Here is a 16,799-nt window from a genome sequence, read left to right as displayed (position 1 = left end):
AACACAATATGATGAAAGGCAGCATAGCATAATGGAATTATTTGTAGACAAAGTCAGGAAAAGCTGTTTAAATCTAATCTCAAACACTAACTACATAATCTGAAGCAATTTGCTTAACCTCTTGACCTCACTACTTCATCTCTAAAATAAAGGGTTAAGGTTACATTGCTTTCTATGGCTAGAAGAGACCACGATCTGATGTCCAACTTTATGATGGCAAGTCTTCCAAGAATTATTTAGTCTGATTCTTGGATGACAGACATAGCATCTGAAGTTAAGCTTATACTTGAAGCCTTTGTAACGCAGAAAGACAAGCTAGACTTTGTGCTCTGCTGAATGTAACCTTTAAGAACCCAAAGTCACCTCCCTGCAAAGATGAGAAATGAAAGGAAAATTTTGAAGGAAGATGTAATTCTCTAATTCATTTCAAACATTATAGCATGTGTTTAATAGGAAAACAAATTTCCCAAGGAAAAATCATTTTAATCATCTATTAAATATGAATTTCAATTTTTATTTATTCTCCTACATTATGAAGAAGTACAGCACTCTGAAAATTATAGTGTGCAATTTATTGGTAAACAAAAAGCACTGAAAGGAAGAAAGTGCCTATAGATTAGTCCTGCTTATTTTACAATTTTAGCACCAAAACAAATATCTATATGAACCTTAAGAGAATTAGATTCCAGAGTTAATTCTTCTATGGGTTTTCAGCTAATGGATTTGAAATCCTTTAATGAAGGATGCATGCTGAGCCAAGTTGTACTCATTTATGTTGAGCTATAATTAAGTCTATGAATAAGTAATCCAAAATGATGGGGACCTATGAATTTATGTGCATTCAAAGCAAGAAAATTTTGTGCTCAGGTTCATAGAATAGGAAATATGTTAGTGAAAAGATCCCTCAGAGCATGTTGCTGCTTTTGACCAACAAAAGTTTGCAAAGACCTTGACTTGCATTATCTCATTTGGTACTTGCAACAATTCTATGATTAAACTGTGTAATGTATTATTAATCCATTTCTCAGATGAAGAAGCTGAGGATTAGAGAGCTTCAGTAACTTACCTGTTGTTTCTTGGCTAATGGTGGTTGTCCTTTGTTCTTGAAGAGGACCAAAATAACCTTACTATGTTAGAGTCAAGTTACAATATAGCCAACTATGACAGATTATACAAATACAAGATTAGAATATTCTACCACAGGTTGGATACATATAGTCCATGTGAATATTTGGGGTGGATTCTCTAAACTTGCACATTTCGCTACTTCAATTACGCTTTGCTCATAGAGCATAACACCTTCTCTGATGTGGGCATGCCATGCTGGGAAGTCATGTACAATTGTCTCCCATGTCACACAATCAATTCCGAAGCCCTTAAGAGAGACCTTGAGAGTGTCCTTGTATCACTTCTTCTGACCACCATATGAATGTGTGCCTTTAATAGACTGACCCTTCACCTGGAAGATGATCATCTACCTGAGAAACAGTGTGGCTTCAGAAAGGGCTGAGGAACAGTCAATATGGTGTTTGCTGCCCAACAGCTCCAGAAGAAATGCCTGGAACAGAACAGAGGTCTGTATACAATGTTTGTAGATCTGACCAAGGCCTTTGATACTGTCAGTCATGACAGCTTATGGAAAATTATGTCAAAATTTATTTGCCTGGAGGAGTTCACCAGTGTTGTGAATCAATTTCAGGACAGCATGCTTCCCCAGGTTCTGGATGATGGACAATGCTCTCATGCTTTGCCAGTCATCAATGGAGTGAAACAACATTGAGTGCCTCCTCCCATGCTTTTTAGCATGATGTTTTCAGCCATGTTGTCAAATGCCTTCAATGAGGATGAACACAGCATCGAGGTCAGCTATCACACTAATGGTAAATTCTTTAACTTGAAAAGGCTACAAGCCAAGACGAAAGTTGAGGGAGTGTTGGTGAATGACTTTTTGTTTGCAGATGATTATGCACTCAGTGCAGCCTCTGAATCTGAGGCGCAACAAATTTGGAAGTGATTCTCTGCAATGTGGCTAATGAATGTCATTGGCATGAACAGAAACCAGGTTTCTACTGCTTTCAAGCCTCATATTTGTCCAACTACATAATATTGCCTTCCTAAAACATTTTGTTTTTGTTAGATGAAATCCAAGAAATACATCTGAAAATAAAATTTAGCAAATTGTGTTCACATAATATGAGCCTACTTGTCTGGTTTCTTCAGGACCATGCTTAAATATTAACTTCTTATAGCTAACCATCCATGTCATTATGGTTGGGAGAGTGGGGCAGGGCCTGTAGCAACAATGTAGAGAAATGCCAACTAGGTTGATAAATAGTGGGGAAATAGTGGGCCTTGTGACCATGGTTGCACCTGTGAAGGTCTGGCAGGAACACTGAAAAACTGGCAAATTTGGCTCTAGCAATACCACCGATTGGTCAGCTGGCACTACTCAGAACTCTTGTGAGGATCAGTGTGACACAAAGCATAGGGGAGCAAGCGGCATTCCTTTCATGTTCTGGTACCACAAAGAAGGCAATAAACATGACAAATAATTTGAAAAAGCAACACCCCACCCCCCAGAAAAGATTCAGTGCAGATGGTGCTGCCTACTAAAGGATGCACACCTTGAATGTGCCCAATGCGGACTGAATACATGAATATATTCATTATGTGCTGCTACTAGAACAAAACAAACTAGAAGCAGATTGAACCAGTAATAGGGAACGGCTTCATACTGTTTTATGTCATTAGTACCTTTTGATATAATGATCAATGGTAAGTTTGATTCGACTATAAAAGTTATTTGACCCACCTATGCAATAGTCAAAATAACATAGTACTTTTTTTTCCTTTCTGAGCTCTGTGGAACAAGATAAGAAGAATTATTTAAATAATAATGACAGTAATGATAATATGCCAGAAGTGGTCTATCATTTTCATGGTAACAAATGACATATCCCTGAATGACAACTACAAAACTCAAAATATTTTAAAGAATTTAACAGATAAACTCTCTTGGAACCAAAGAATTATTACATAAGAATTGCCTGGACCCAGGGTTGATCCCTAAAATGTTAAAAATTGTGGATTCCTGTTACCATTCTGAATATGCATAATATTCAAAATACATGAATTTTAAACTTTTTAGAATATAGAAATCTAGCAGAATAAATTAAAACAATGTAGGAAAAGATTCGCATCACCAGTAACAACTCTGTCCTGTCTGCTATTGGAGTCAGTTCTAAGAAGTTTTCAGTGAATCTATAGAATGTTCTTATTCAATTACAAGAAGAATCCAGAAGAAGGAGGAGGAGGAAGATGAGAAGGAGGAGGAGGAGAAAAGAAAGAAAGACAGAAAGAAAGACAGAAAGAAAGAAAGAAAGAAAGAAAGAAAGAAAGAAAGAAAGAAAGAAGGAAGGAAGGAAGAAAGGAAGGATGGAAGGAAGGAAAGGAAGGAAGGAAGGAAAGGAAGGAATGAAGGAAGGAAGGAAGGAAGGAAGGAAGGAAGGAAGGAAGGAAGGAAGAAAAGGAAGGAAGGAAGGGAAAGAGAAAGAAAGAAAGGAAGGAAGGAAGAAAGAAGAAAGGAAGAAAGAAGAAGAGGAAGAGAAAGAAGAAGAAGAAGAAGAAGAAGAAGAAGAAGAAGAAGAAGAAGAAGAAGAAGAAGAAGAAGAAGAAGAAGAAGAAAGAAGTTGTCACTTTATCCACTTGCATAAAAACCTGTAGAATGAAAGAGCCATTTTGGATTATGAGCCTAGCTTAGGCTGCCATTCTTTCTGTAATCACTGATATAAAAAAAAATCAAGGTGGTTACTATAGGCCAGAGGTTTTCTTAGAGTGAAGGCAATTAGTCTATAGGAATTATTAGGATCACCCTAAGGGTGAATCAGTCATTCAGGTGAATCCAAACTTCACAGAACAAATCCCCTTAATAAAAGCATTTGGTCCTTAAAAGGAAGGCAGTCAAAAGGCCCCACAAAAGGACCTAGAAGACCATGTGTGGTCTGGAAGCCCCAGGTTTCCCACCCCTGAACAACATTTATACAAAACAAAAGGGAGATAATCTCAGAGAGAAGGCACTAAGATAAAGGGGACTAGAAAAGTTTCTTTTAAAAGGTGGGAGTTTAGTGGAGACTGGAAGGAAACCAAGGAAGCTAGGAGGTGGAGATAACAGTGTCCCTCCCAGGCATAAGGGAAAGCAAGCGAAAAGACTCAGAGTACAGAGGTGAAGTACCATTGGAGAGGAATAATAAGGAGACCAGTGTCACTCAATTTCAGAGTAATGAGGAAGGAGGCAATCTTTCTAAGACTAGAAAGATAGGAAAGGATCAAGTTTTGGAAGACTTTAAAAGTCAAAAGATTTTGTATTTTATCTTGTGAGTAACAGGGGGCTGCTGGAGTTTACTGAAGAGATGGGCAACATGGTCAGACTTTCACTTTAGGAAGATCAATTAGCTATTTGAGATGAGGAGAGTCTCAAGGCAGGAAAACTAATCAGCAGGCTATTCAATAGTCCAAGGAGTGAGGGAATGAAGGCCTGCACCAGCGTAGTGGCAGTGTCAGAGGAGAGAAGGAAGGTATGTGCAAGAAGTTAGGAAAGTAAAATTGACAGATCTTAACAAAAGATTGGATATAGAGGGTGAGAAAGATTGACGTGTCAAGGATGATACCTAGACTGAAAGCCTGGGTGACTGTAAGAATGATAATGCTCTTGACAGTAATAGGGAAATTAGGAAGAAGGTAGGGTTTGGAGACAAAGGTAATGAGTTTAGTTTTGGATATATTGAGTTTAAGATGTCTATGAGACATCCAGTTCAATATGTTCTATATGCTATTGGAGATGCAAGGATGGAAGTCAGGGTAGACAACTGGATAAGTAAATTTGAGAATCATCAGAATAGAAATGATAAATGGATCCATGGGAACTAATGAGATCACCAAGTGAACTAATATAGAAGGAAAAGAGAAGAGGGCCCAGGACAGATTCTTCGGGTATACCCATGATTAATAGGCTTAACCTGGATGAAAATCTAGCAAAGGACACTGAGAAAAAGTAGCTAGGTAGGCAGGAGGAGAAAGAGATATGTCTCTTACCCTTGAGACTAGGGCCATATTATCAGGGCCTATGAAAGAAAGTGGCCCAAGTTGTCATACATGCATATAAAGATTGAAAATAGAATTTTGTGATAAGTCAATCCAATAAATCAATCAACAAGCATTTATAAAGTGCCAGTTATGTGCCAGGCACCGTGCTGGGTGCCAAGGCTACAAAGACAAAAATTAAACAATTTTGATTTTTAAGATGTTTATATACAAGATGTATACAAAATAAATACAAGATGGGAAGGAACATACTAGAACCTGGGGAAATGAGGAAAAGCTTCATGTCGAAGGTACACCTTGAGCTGAGTTGTAAAGGAAACGAGGGATGCAGAGACAAGGAGGGCATTCCAGGCATAGGGACAGATAGCGCAAAGGCACAGAGGTGGGTAATCAAATAAAATGGGTGAGAAGCAACAAAAAGACAAGTCTGGCTTCATTGCCAGAGTGGAGGTAATAGAAAAAAAATGTATATATAAATACATATGTATATATATGTATATATGTATAATGTATGTATATATAAATATATATATATATTACGTATGTATATATTTATATTTGTGTGTGTATGTGTGTGTGTGTGTGTGTAATAAAACAAAAAGCAAAAAACATCAGATTGCAAAGAACTTTAGAGATGCAAGGAGGACTTTATACTTGATCCTCAAAGAAATATGGAGTTATTGAGGTTTATTGAGTAGAGGACTGAGATAGTAAAACTTGTGCTTTAGGGAAATCATTTCGGCAACTCTGTGGAGGATGGATTAGAGAAAGAAGAGGCATGAGCAAGGGACCCCAGATAGGAACCTATTACAAGAGTCTACCCAAGAAGTGAAGAGGTTCTGAACTAGGGTGGTGGCCATGTGAATAGAGAGAAGGGGAAGAGTATAAGAAATGTAGAGATAGAAACAAAATTAGACAAATCAGAAGGAGTTCCTAGCCATGATTCAAATGTAGATAAGTTAATATGCTCTAGGTCTGGGCCCTACAATTTTAAAATGTGTGCTATTATCTTGGACAATAATCACACCAGTTTTCTGGCATTAGTAAAATGGTGACCATTCCCACAGTAACTCTTTATTGCATCCTTTGAAATACATACTTGAAATAACAAAAATGAAATTGGAAAATTGTCTTACCGGCCTATCTATTTTCCTAGATTGTTCACGAGAGTTTCTCTGTATATTTCAATACTTCCTAATAAAGTTGAGTGAAGCTTTTCTTTAGCAATTATTATAGTAATTAAATAATCTATTGAAATCACATGGGTAAAATGCCATGCAATCTTTGATCTTTGATCTAGGAACAGCCCTTCTTCTGGGAAGTGGTTGTACCTTTGTTATTGGGCTCATGAGTACCACACACACACACACACACACACACACACACACACACACTCACACTCCAATTCATCTGAAAGAAATACACACACACACACAAATCCAATTCTTCTGAAACACACATACACATATACACACACATGCACGCACATGCAAAAATCGTAATTGTCCTGATTTTAGCCAATGTTTTATTCAAATCCTTGCTTCGCTCTATTCAAAGCAGAGTCTGAGAACACCTGAATAAAGTCCCATGCTAAATCAAGACTTTCACTGTATGGTCTGCATCATTTGACTCCAGTCTCCCTTTCTTGTCAATGATTCACCAGTGCAATGCTCTAGCCAATTTGACCTGCTCAGAGTTTCCCCAGTATGATTCATACTTTCCCACCTCTATGCCCTTATTCAAATCTGTCTGAAATACCCTTCCCCTTGTCCAGGCTCTAAGATCCTTCAAAGCCCTATTCAAATTACAATTCCTCCATGAAGCTTTGTAATCTCCACTTCTAATCGGAAGTCAACACTTACTGAAGATTTTTAGTATGTAAGACATTATTCTGGGCACTGGAAGAGACTGGAGTATAGTGAATTGGTTGGCCATGACCTTCTAGAATGTTTCCTTTTCTAGTAGGAAATACATGATATGAATATTGTTTTCTAATAGTCTAATTTTTATAGAATCATTAGAAGTAGATAGTCAATGCATTCATTCTATTATCTCTCAAGCAGTAGAACTTGAAAGAGGTGGATTGCAGTAAATTCATGACTGTCATCAGGGAGGAGAGTTGTTGGCACAGTAGATAGAGTGCTGTTCCTGGAGTCAGGAGAACCTGAGTTCAGATCTGGCCTTTGTCAATTACTAGTTGTGTCACCCTGGGCAAGTCACTTAACCCTATTTGCCTCAATTTCTCATTTGCAAAACTAGCTGGAGAAGGACATGATAAACCACTACAGCATGTTCGACAAGAAGAACCCAAATGGTGTCACAGAGTCTGACACAACTGAAACAAGTCAACAACAACAAATCTTCTGGGAGTTTAAATAGTTAATAACAATAAAATTTGTAGATTTGGGAGTGGGGTGGTTGGCATATGCTAGACATGTGATTTAGATATAGTTAACTCCTCTAACAATTGTACCAATTTACTAGTAAGAAACTTTTTTTTACCAACACTAACGGCAAGATATTTTCCACAACTTAAAGTACTATTGAGTTAAAAGACTTGCTTAGATTTAAATGACCAAATTTGAACCCAAGTCTTCTTGATTCACAGGGCAACTTTCTATCTATGCTAATTGCCTACTTATAACGTAATAGGTGAGCTAAAACATGTTAATAAATATTTACAATGAAATACTAAGACAGAAAACAGTGCCTTATCATTGAAGTGCCTCATTTAAAACTCATGAAGGCTTCAGAGATGAGGCACTGTTTTACCTGAGTCTTGAAGAATTAGTAATAATGGACAAAACTGAGCAAGAATGCTTTGTCAGTGGACAAAGACGTATGCAGCAGGGTATTCAGGGATAGTGAGTCATCCATTTTACAACTTTCCACATTTAGATAGTATTTAAGAAGTATGGATTTTATAAGTGAATTCTCCTCCCATTGCCCACTTAGTATGCTATTTGCCTCTATCCTGTTTACACAGAATTTAATTGAAGAGCTAAAGTATTGTAGACTAGAAATTAATTCCATTTTTAATATACTACATTATTTGGATAATGAGTCCCTTAGTTTCTCCTTTTATTGGTCTGTGATGAAAGTAGAATACATATCTCATTGGTAATTTAAATCAGATATCTGGTTGTTTTAACTTAATACTTCATAAAATCTGTGTTTTCATTGATTGCGATATTCCATGTACCAAGACAGATGTCAGCCTCTCCACTGAGTAATGGATGGAAAATAGGAGTCTCCAGAGCCAAAACAGTGATCACCAGGTGGCCAGCTTTCTATTGATTAACCTTTGTGGACTTTGCTATGTTAGGCTTTAGGTGACACATCTTTACCATTCAATTCAATTTAAAGAACACTGATTAAGTGCCTATGGTATTGAAGACACTATCCTGGAAGCTGGGTATACTGAGGCAAAAGTTAAACATACTGTTCCTCAAAGAGTTTCCCGTCTACTGGGGGAAGGCGGGATATGACATGTTACAAGTATGTACATTAAATGGAAAACTGGATGAATGCCCAAGAGACAAAGATAGGGGCATAGACAGAGACAGGGAAAGAGATATTTAACAACTAGGGAGAAGGTTGGGGTGGTGTATTATTGGGAGATGAGGAAAGGCTTCACAGAGTAGTTGTTACCTAAATCAATCCTTGAAGAAAGACAAGAATTCTGAGAGGTAGTGATGAGGGAGTGCATTCTAGATATAAAGATAACGTGTTAAAATGTATAGAAGTGGAAGATTGAACGTAAAACTCAGGGAAGTGCTTAACAATCCATTTTGCCTAAAGCACAAAGTTCATGAAGGGACACACGGAACACCCAAAAGTAGGTGGGAGCTAGATTGTGGATGGGATAAAGTCCAAACTAAAGATTAGGCATTTATCCTTTAATCATTGTGCAGTCACTCAAGGTTTTGTGAGCAAGAGAGTTACATGATCAGATAAGTATCTTAGAAAGGTTGTTTTTGCAGTCATGTAGAATTCAAATTCAAACAGGTAGAGAATTAGGAGGAGCCAATTAGGAGACTATTACAGCAAAGCAGTTGGAATGTAATGAGAACCTGAAACTAGAGTAATGCCTATATGAATGGAAAGGAGATCAATTTGAGAAATTTTGTGAGATAGCATTTATGATGACAAAGGGTTGGATATCGTAGATTAGAGATGGAAATCAAGAATGACTGAAATGATGTAAGGGCAAGTAATATGGGACTTGTTACTGGTTTTTCTTTTGGAGTGCTTCTCAGCACTAAGACAATCAAGTGCCTTTAAGTGAGTCTTTCCTTTGCTTATAGAAAGGATCACACTCTTTTGCTAATTAGGTCGTATATATACATACTCTGAGTCTAGCATTTTCTTTGGGGCTCACTCATTGGAAGAGTGTTGGTGTGGAGACTCCAGGTAACCTTTTTTTTAGTTAGATATAACTTTATTATTTTAGTACATAAACCAAAATTTATGCAACCAGAGCAGAGGCTGTGGATAATTCATATTTCAAATTGGGTGGGAGCACTCTCTTGGTCTTGTAGTAATGAGCCAGCTGGTGAATTTTGCTCTCATTCAGAATCAGACAGAATTTAGAATCCTTATCCTTTCTGTTTCTCTCAAGATGCTTTTGAACAGCAACAGCTTTCTTGATCAAATGTTAAAGATCTTCAGGAAGATCAGGGGCAAGTCCCTTGGACTTTAGAATTCTCAAAATTTTGTTGCCAGTTACAAAGCATACTTGTGCCATGCCATGAGAATCCCTAAGGATCACACTGATCTGGAAGGGCGTCAGTCCCTTCTTGGCCAGCTTGTAGATCTGCTCCTTCACATCATCCAAGGTGAGCTTCAGCCATGTGGGCACGTTATGGTTATATGGCAGAGCTGACTGGGACAGGCCCTTCCTGGGAGCATGCATGTGACCCATGATGGCGATGATCTGGCAGCGAAAAAGAGAGGAACGAAGGGAGCAGGGCAGGAAATCCCTTAATCTGCCGGAAGTGACACGTTTCTCCCAGGTAGCCTTTAAGGAGCCCTCCCTCCAAGGGAGGTGCTTCTCCCTATGGTAATTATGTATATATAGCTTTGGTCAGATAGCTAGAAGCCTCTCTGTTGAATTGTGTTATTTGCTCTGTTCATATAATTTCTGCTTATAATTTCTATTTGTGTTTTCTCTAAAATTCAGGATGCTGACTGTTTCCCCTGAACTAAGCAAATGATATATGTATGTTTGATTAAAGTGAGATTGTAAAGCCCTTAAAGTTGTTTTCCTTAGAAAAGCAGATCAAAGAATTTGTGCTAACAGCCCTCCTCTGTGCTGGTATTATTGGTCTTACCTAGCCACAGTAGAGGCAAGCAGCATTGTTGTTACAAATGACAAAGCTCAGGGATTGAGGGGATAGTGGTATCCACAAAAGAAACTAGGAAGTGTGGTAAAGGTAACAGTATTTTTTTGGAGGGGGGAGATAGCATGGTAAGAGAATTTTTCTTTATTGACTTGATGACCATCATTTCCTTAAGGTAGCTAGCCACACCAATAGCTAGACCTCTAGTTCAGGTGATAAACAGTTTAGTGATAGAAGAATTTCTTGCTCAGCTTTATTACTTGTATTTACTTAAGCTGAAACATCAACTACAGGTCTTATACTATCTGGATAACTTCTGTTTGCCTATTTGCAAAATTCTAACTTACAATGTCAGCTTTAGTTCCAATGTTTGCTGGTCAGTTTATTATTTTATCTTATGTGAATCTTCACCTTCTGCCATCAATTCTTTGATGTATACATACTTAGTTTCTTTTTTGACCTTCAAAATGCCAATTCTATCCACCCTGCTGATGGAATTTTAGGCTATGTAAAGTTGCTTAAAATGTTATTCAGGGCCCATTTTTTGTGTGTGTGTACTATGGAATTGTACTCCAATCATATAATGAACTGGTTATTAAAATATCTCTATTGCTAAATATGATGCTGTGCCACTCTACTAATCCTTAAATATTTTTATGTCAATTGATAAGGAGCTCTGTTTTGGACAGGTTAAGCTTCATTTGCCTAGGGTATATTTAGGAGAAGATATCTGGGAAGCAATGCCAATGGGTCAAAACTGACCACCACATTGCTTCTAACCCAGAAGAAGATAATCCGGGACCTTGTGCCCAAGAGCCCTAAGAATATCAATATCTCTTAGACCACTAACCCTAGTTGCAGTTTGATCCCTTTAGTCATTATCTAGGTTGACAACATGTATGGAGAACAACCCCAACATCCCCATTACCCCTGAATACTAACCAGTGAGGACCATGTTAACCCCAAATACTTCAGAACTGAAGTTTTCTCCTTGCTCTCCAGGGCACTGGTCCTCCTACCTGCCTGCCTCCATAGCTGTCATTTATTAGAATAACCCTTGTGGACATACAAACTGCTGTTTCTTTAGATACTGCAGCCCTTTCTTCCTCAAATACCATAGTTTCCAAAGAACCAGAAAAGAAAATTCTTGCCACCAGTCTTTGTGATTGTCAAATTGCTCAGTATTTGAGACAGGTATGGTTGTATTAATGGAAGTGGCATTAAAAAAGATGCTTTATCATATGCCTTGCTGCTGAACTTGTCCTTTCCACCTGAATTGCAGCTGAAACTTCCTCTATATGTTGTCTCATCTCATTAGAATGTTAGTTTTTGAGAGTAAGGACTGTCTTGATTTTCTATTTGTATCCTTAGTGCTTATCATATGCATCCATCCATCCATCCATTTGTTCATAACTGAAACCCTTACTTAAATGAGATAACATTTGTAAAAAGTACTTAGCACATAGTAGGTACTATACAAAGGTTTATTCCCTTCACTCCATCTTTTCCACATCAGAAGGTTGTTGCAAGGATCTAATGAGATAGGGTATGTATAGTACTTTGCAATCTTTATAGCACTATATAAATATTAGCTGCTATTATTCTTTTTTAATTTTTATTATTTTGCTCCTTTGACATAACCTTCATGAGACCAGGGTCACCTCTGTATCATTGTGAGGCATGAGAGGAGGAGTTAAATGAAAGGTGGTAAAATTAGACTCACAGATTTGGAAGGCATAGTTGAGGTCATCTGGTATAGCCTGTGCCAAAATAGAAATGTCCTTTACAATAATCCTGTGAAGGAGACAGCTATTCTCAGCTTGAGGAGTTCTAATAGTTCATCAATAGAAGCTGAATAAATATTAAAATAAGATACAAGGAGATAAAATTGTGAGATTCATCCTATTATTTATACAGTTCAGTGCAAAATAAAGGATTCTGTCATCTAATTCATTCTTATGTTCCTATGAACAAATTTCCTAAAGAAAATTTATCCTACCCTTCTTAATACTGTTCCTTTAATGTCATCTTTCATATGATATATTTCTTTTTATTTCACAACAATAGTAAGTGGCTCACTGCCATTTCTTGTAGTTTTATGTTCCTTCCTTATCTTTCATTTGAGAAAATCATGGAATGCTCCTACATTTAAAAAGAAGAATGATGTAATAAAAGAGAAATCTGTATTAGGAGCCAAAGGATCTGAGTTCAAATCCTAGCTCTGCCTTTTGCTCGCTGTGTAATCCTTGGCAAAGCTGTGTTTCATGTGAGCTATTTGGAATAGATGACCTCTACATTCTGTTTTGACACTTTTAAATATCCATGATTATTATGACTTCATTCTCTGGTAGAATCTGTATATCTATCTATCTATCTATCTAAATATCTATTCACTTACAGTGGATGTTAGAAAGCTCATATTCTGAGGTTGTTTTTTTTTTAAACAATAGACAATACATTCCATCCATAAGAAGCAATCTTTGAAGTGATCAAGAATCCAGCTAATTATTTAAAACCATGAAAACCCAAAGCTGCTTCTTTCTGTTCTTCTGAAGTCTGTGATTGAATTGTTTGAGCATTATTAATAAGCTCGGAAGCCAGGTGCTAGGATAAGAAAACCAGGATATCTTGGAGAATAAAAGAGCATATCATTCCACTTAATTTCTATGTCAGGATCCTTGTAATTCCTCCCATAAACAGAGAAACTACTAATAAATAAAATTAAGCAAAAATGAATGAATATTTTGCCATTGTGTTCCCCATCTTATGAATGAATGGTAAATTTTTAAGAGAAAGAGAAAAAGTTGTGCTCAATTATAAGGTTTCCTATATTTCTCAGATGATTTATTGTTATTTGTTGTGTGTTTCACGATCAATTCACTGAATACTTCACTTTGAGAAAATACATAAAATAAATATCTCCCACCTTCGGGCAAAAAAGTGTGAGTCAGAAGTGTGAAGGGCAAAACAGCTGAAAGACACATTTATTCAGGACCGCAATAGATTCATCCATAGGTCACCCACTTCTGAAGTTTTCCCTGATATTTTCCTCTTTCTTAGAATCTATTTGGAAAAACAAACAGGTCAACTTGAGCAATCATAATATAGTGAGGTTGTTCTGCTTAGTATCATCTAATCAGAATTTATTTCTTCCTATCATATTTGCTACTTTTAAGTTATTTGCATATTTTTCCAATAAAGTAAACAGCTTATTATAGTGGAAGGGAATAGGAGAATAAATTTCAACAGGAATTGGCCTATTCTAATGATATACTAGTTATCCAGTGACACTGCACAAATTGTAAGATTTCTTGCAGCTTCTGTTATCCATCACAAAAGCATGAACAGTGAAGTAACCCCTCTTAAGGCCACTGAGTGGAGAGGAAAGACCAGACACTTTATTCTGTGAGTGATTCATACAGGCAGCCTAGACTTTCATTCAGAGTTTATTGAATTTTTACTGTGTTGACCATAACATTACCACTTTAACTAGATTTCTTATCTAGTTCCTTAAGTATATGGCAGATTAGAAAAGGAAAGGGAAATTGTTATTGATAGGTTTGACAGAGAGTAGCACTTAGCACAGTGCATGGTACATAAAAAGTTCTTAAGAAATACTTGTCTTAACAACAGTGAGAAGTGGTAGTCTAACCACGAGGTAAGACACAGCTAGGAAAAGCAGATAGCTTGACTCAAAATGCATGACCATGACAGTCTGGTCGCAATGAGTCATGTCAGACACCACTGTGAAAATTTGGCTGTCCAGATTAGAGGGAGATACCTTGAGGCATTGGAAAGAGTACTGGGTTTACAGTCAGAAGACCAGGGCTTGGCTTATGGGTAGGTTTTTTTTTTCACACACTATCTGTGTGAACTTGAACAAATAGTTACCCCTCTCTGAGCTTCAATGTACTTAACCTGTAATATAAGATTAATAATGCAGGATTGATATGAGGATCAAATTTAATAATATCAGAAAGATATTTTGCAAAATATAAAATATTATACAAATGTAATTCAACATCATTATCATTATCTGATAAAAATTTAGTCCAACCAGTTTGGAAATGAGAAAGTGGCTATCATTGTCAATAGTTATTGATATTTTCCTGTCACACTTTTTGGCAGTAATTTTATCCATTTTTTTCCTTCACATCTTTTATATCTTCCCTTGTACCATGTACTTTGAGATAGATCCTTTGATGTCCTTGCAATTGTATTATCTCCAATAAGTGCATCTTCTACTATACGTACACTTGATGAACTTTTGTTGCTTTTCCCATTTTTGTTTTCTTCAGTGTTACTTTTCCCCCTTCCACAAAGACATTTGGGACTGTGAGGTTAGAAAGTACAGTAGTTCCTCTGTTCTTATGGTAAAAAAAAATGTTTGGTAAAAAATATCTTTGCTGAATTTCCCCTATCTTTCTTGCATTTTTAACCTTCTTCCAGCCTCATCTTCTAAATACTTCCACTTCCTTTCACCACTGCTTAACTGTAGTTGGCTATTTCACCAAGTTCTCTTTAAGTTGGGATTTTCCTCCATTGCTTCTCTTTATATCATGAAGTTAAACTGCTTATAATTTTCTACCTCCCTTTTCTCTAAGTTTTGACAAATGAGTTTCTGTCCTAGATTGTCATATTTCTCTCGTTGGCAAATAAGTCAAATGTTTATACAGTCAGACACTTTTTATGATGTTATTACATCTTTGTTGTGACAATGGATTTGTATCAGTTAAATTTCTTCACAGAATGATTGTAATTAGTGTCTATGAACTTTCATCCATCCATCCACATATCTTTTTGTATTTTTTTAGTTTTGCCAAATGTTATCACTTTTGAAATAGGTCAAGTTAGAATTATTTTAATTGAATTTCTTTTTTTCTTTATTGTTTTTTCTAGCTTGGCATTAATTTAATATTTGCTTGAATGAGTTAGTCAGTGATTATCCTATAAGAAGATGGAAGATTTAGTTACTAGTTGGTATAAACCAGTCAGTATAATGAGTCATTATAAATCACATTTTTGTTGAGGTTATTCAGAGTTTATCATAGTAAGTAGTGGGCAGCTAGGTGGAACAGTGGATAGAGTGACAGGCCAGGAGTCAGGAAGTCTCATTTTCTTGAGTTCAAATCCAGCCTCAGCCTCACTAGCTTTGTGACCCTAAGCAAGTCACTTAACCATGTTTGCCTCAGCTCCTCATCTGTAAAATAAGGTGGAGAAGGAAATGGCAAACAACCCTACTATCTTTGCCAAGAAACCCCAATACAGGACAGGAAGAGTCAGACATGACTGACCAATAACAACAACAAAAATAGCAAGTATTATGGTAAAGTGGAAATCATTAAATCCTGTATTTTTCATTTACAACTGTTTCATTTTGGGCATATTACTATACTTTTCTGTGCCTCAGTTTCATTAACTATAAATTGAAAAGATTAGACTAGATGATCTCTAAGATCCCTTCCAACTATTTAACTAATTTCACTCTTTTCTCACAAAAGAATTCATGATTTACAGACTGGAGAATACTGTGTAATGTATAAATCATTGGCCTCTTTCATTCTTCATACTTGATTCACATCTTCATTGTCCTGTACTATTTGCAAGATCTTACCAAGTTATTTTTAGAATTTCTCTGTCTTTATCCATTGCATCATTTGTTAGTGAATAAGTTAGATGTTTTAAGGTTCCACTGATGTCTTTTTCTTTTATAGTGCATTCATTTCCAAATTTACCCCAACACACACACACACACACACACACACACACACACACACACGCACACCAGCAAGACTTAACTTGTAACATACATTTTTTTTAAATTTAGGAAAATCATGCAACACATCAATGGAGTATGAACTGTTCCATACCCATTGTCCTCCACCTATAATAAAATAATAGCTAATATGTATATAATACTTAACTCAAACACTGTGCTAAACACTTTACAATTTTTACTTCATTAGATCAGACCTGGACAACCTGGTGCCTGCAAGATTGTTATGGACCTAGGACTACTTGCTGCAAGCCAAAGAATTTTGGGCCTGAGAAAAATGTAGAGGAAAACATCCTTTGTATGCAGAGGAAATCCTTCAGCAGGCCTTGAGCAGCACAGGGTGTGCAAGCCTACATTATATCCTCACAACAAACCTGGGAAGTTTGTGATACTATTTCCCAGGGATAATAATATAGATGAGGAAACTTGAGGCAAACAGAAGAAAAGTGACTTGTCAAGAGTCACATGGCTATTAATTGTCTGAGACCATATTTGAACGTGTCTTCCTGACTCCAGGCTAGTGCCATACACACGGTACCACCTAGTTGCACCTCTTCTCCAAAAGAATGAGGGGTAATTTT

General features: G+C 36.8%; 1 pseudogene; it reads right to left on the bottom strand.

Annotated features, from left to right (window-relative positions):
- Positions 1-9,568: 9,568 nt before the first annotated feature.
- LOC118843896 lies at positions 9,569-10,024 on the bottom strand (annotated as a pseudogene).
- Positions 10,025-16,799: the final 6,775 nt, after the last annotated feature.

Source organism: Trichosurus vulpecula, chromosome 3 (genome assembly GCF_011100635.1).
Source record: "Trichosurus vulpecula isolate mTriVul1 chromosome 3, mTriVul1.pri, whole genome shotgun sequence".
Taxonomy (NCBI): Eukaryota; Metazoa; Chordata; class Mammalia; order Diprotodontia; family Phalangeridae; genus Trichosurus; species Trichosurus vulpecula.
Note: the sequence above shows the minus strand (reverse complement) of the source record. Positions and strands in the feature narration are given on the sequence as shown.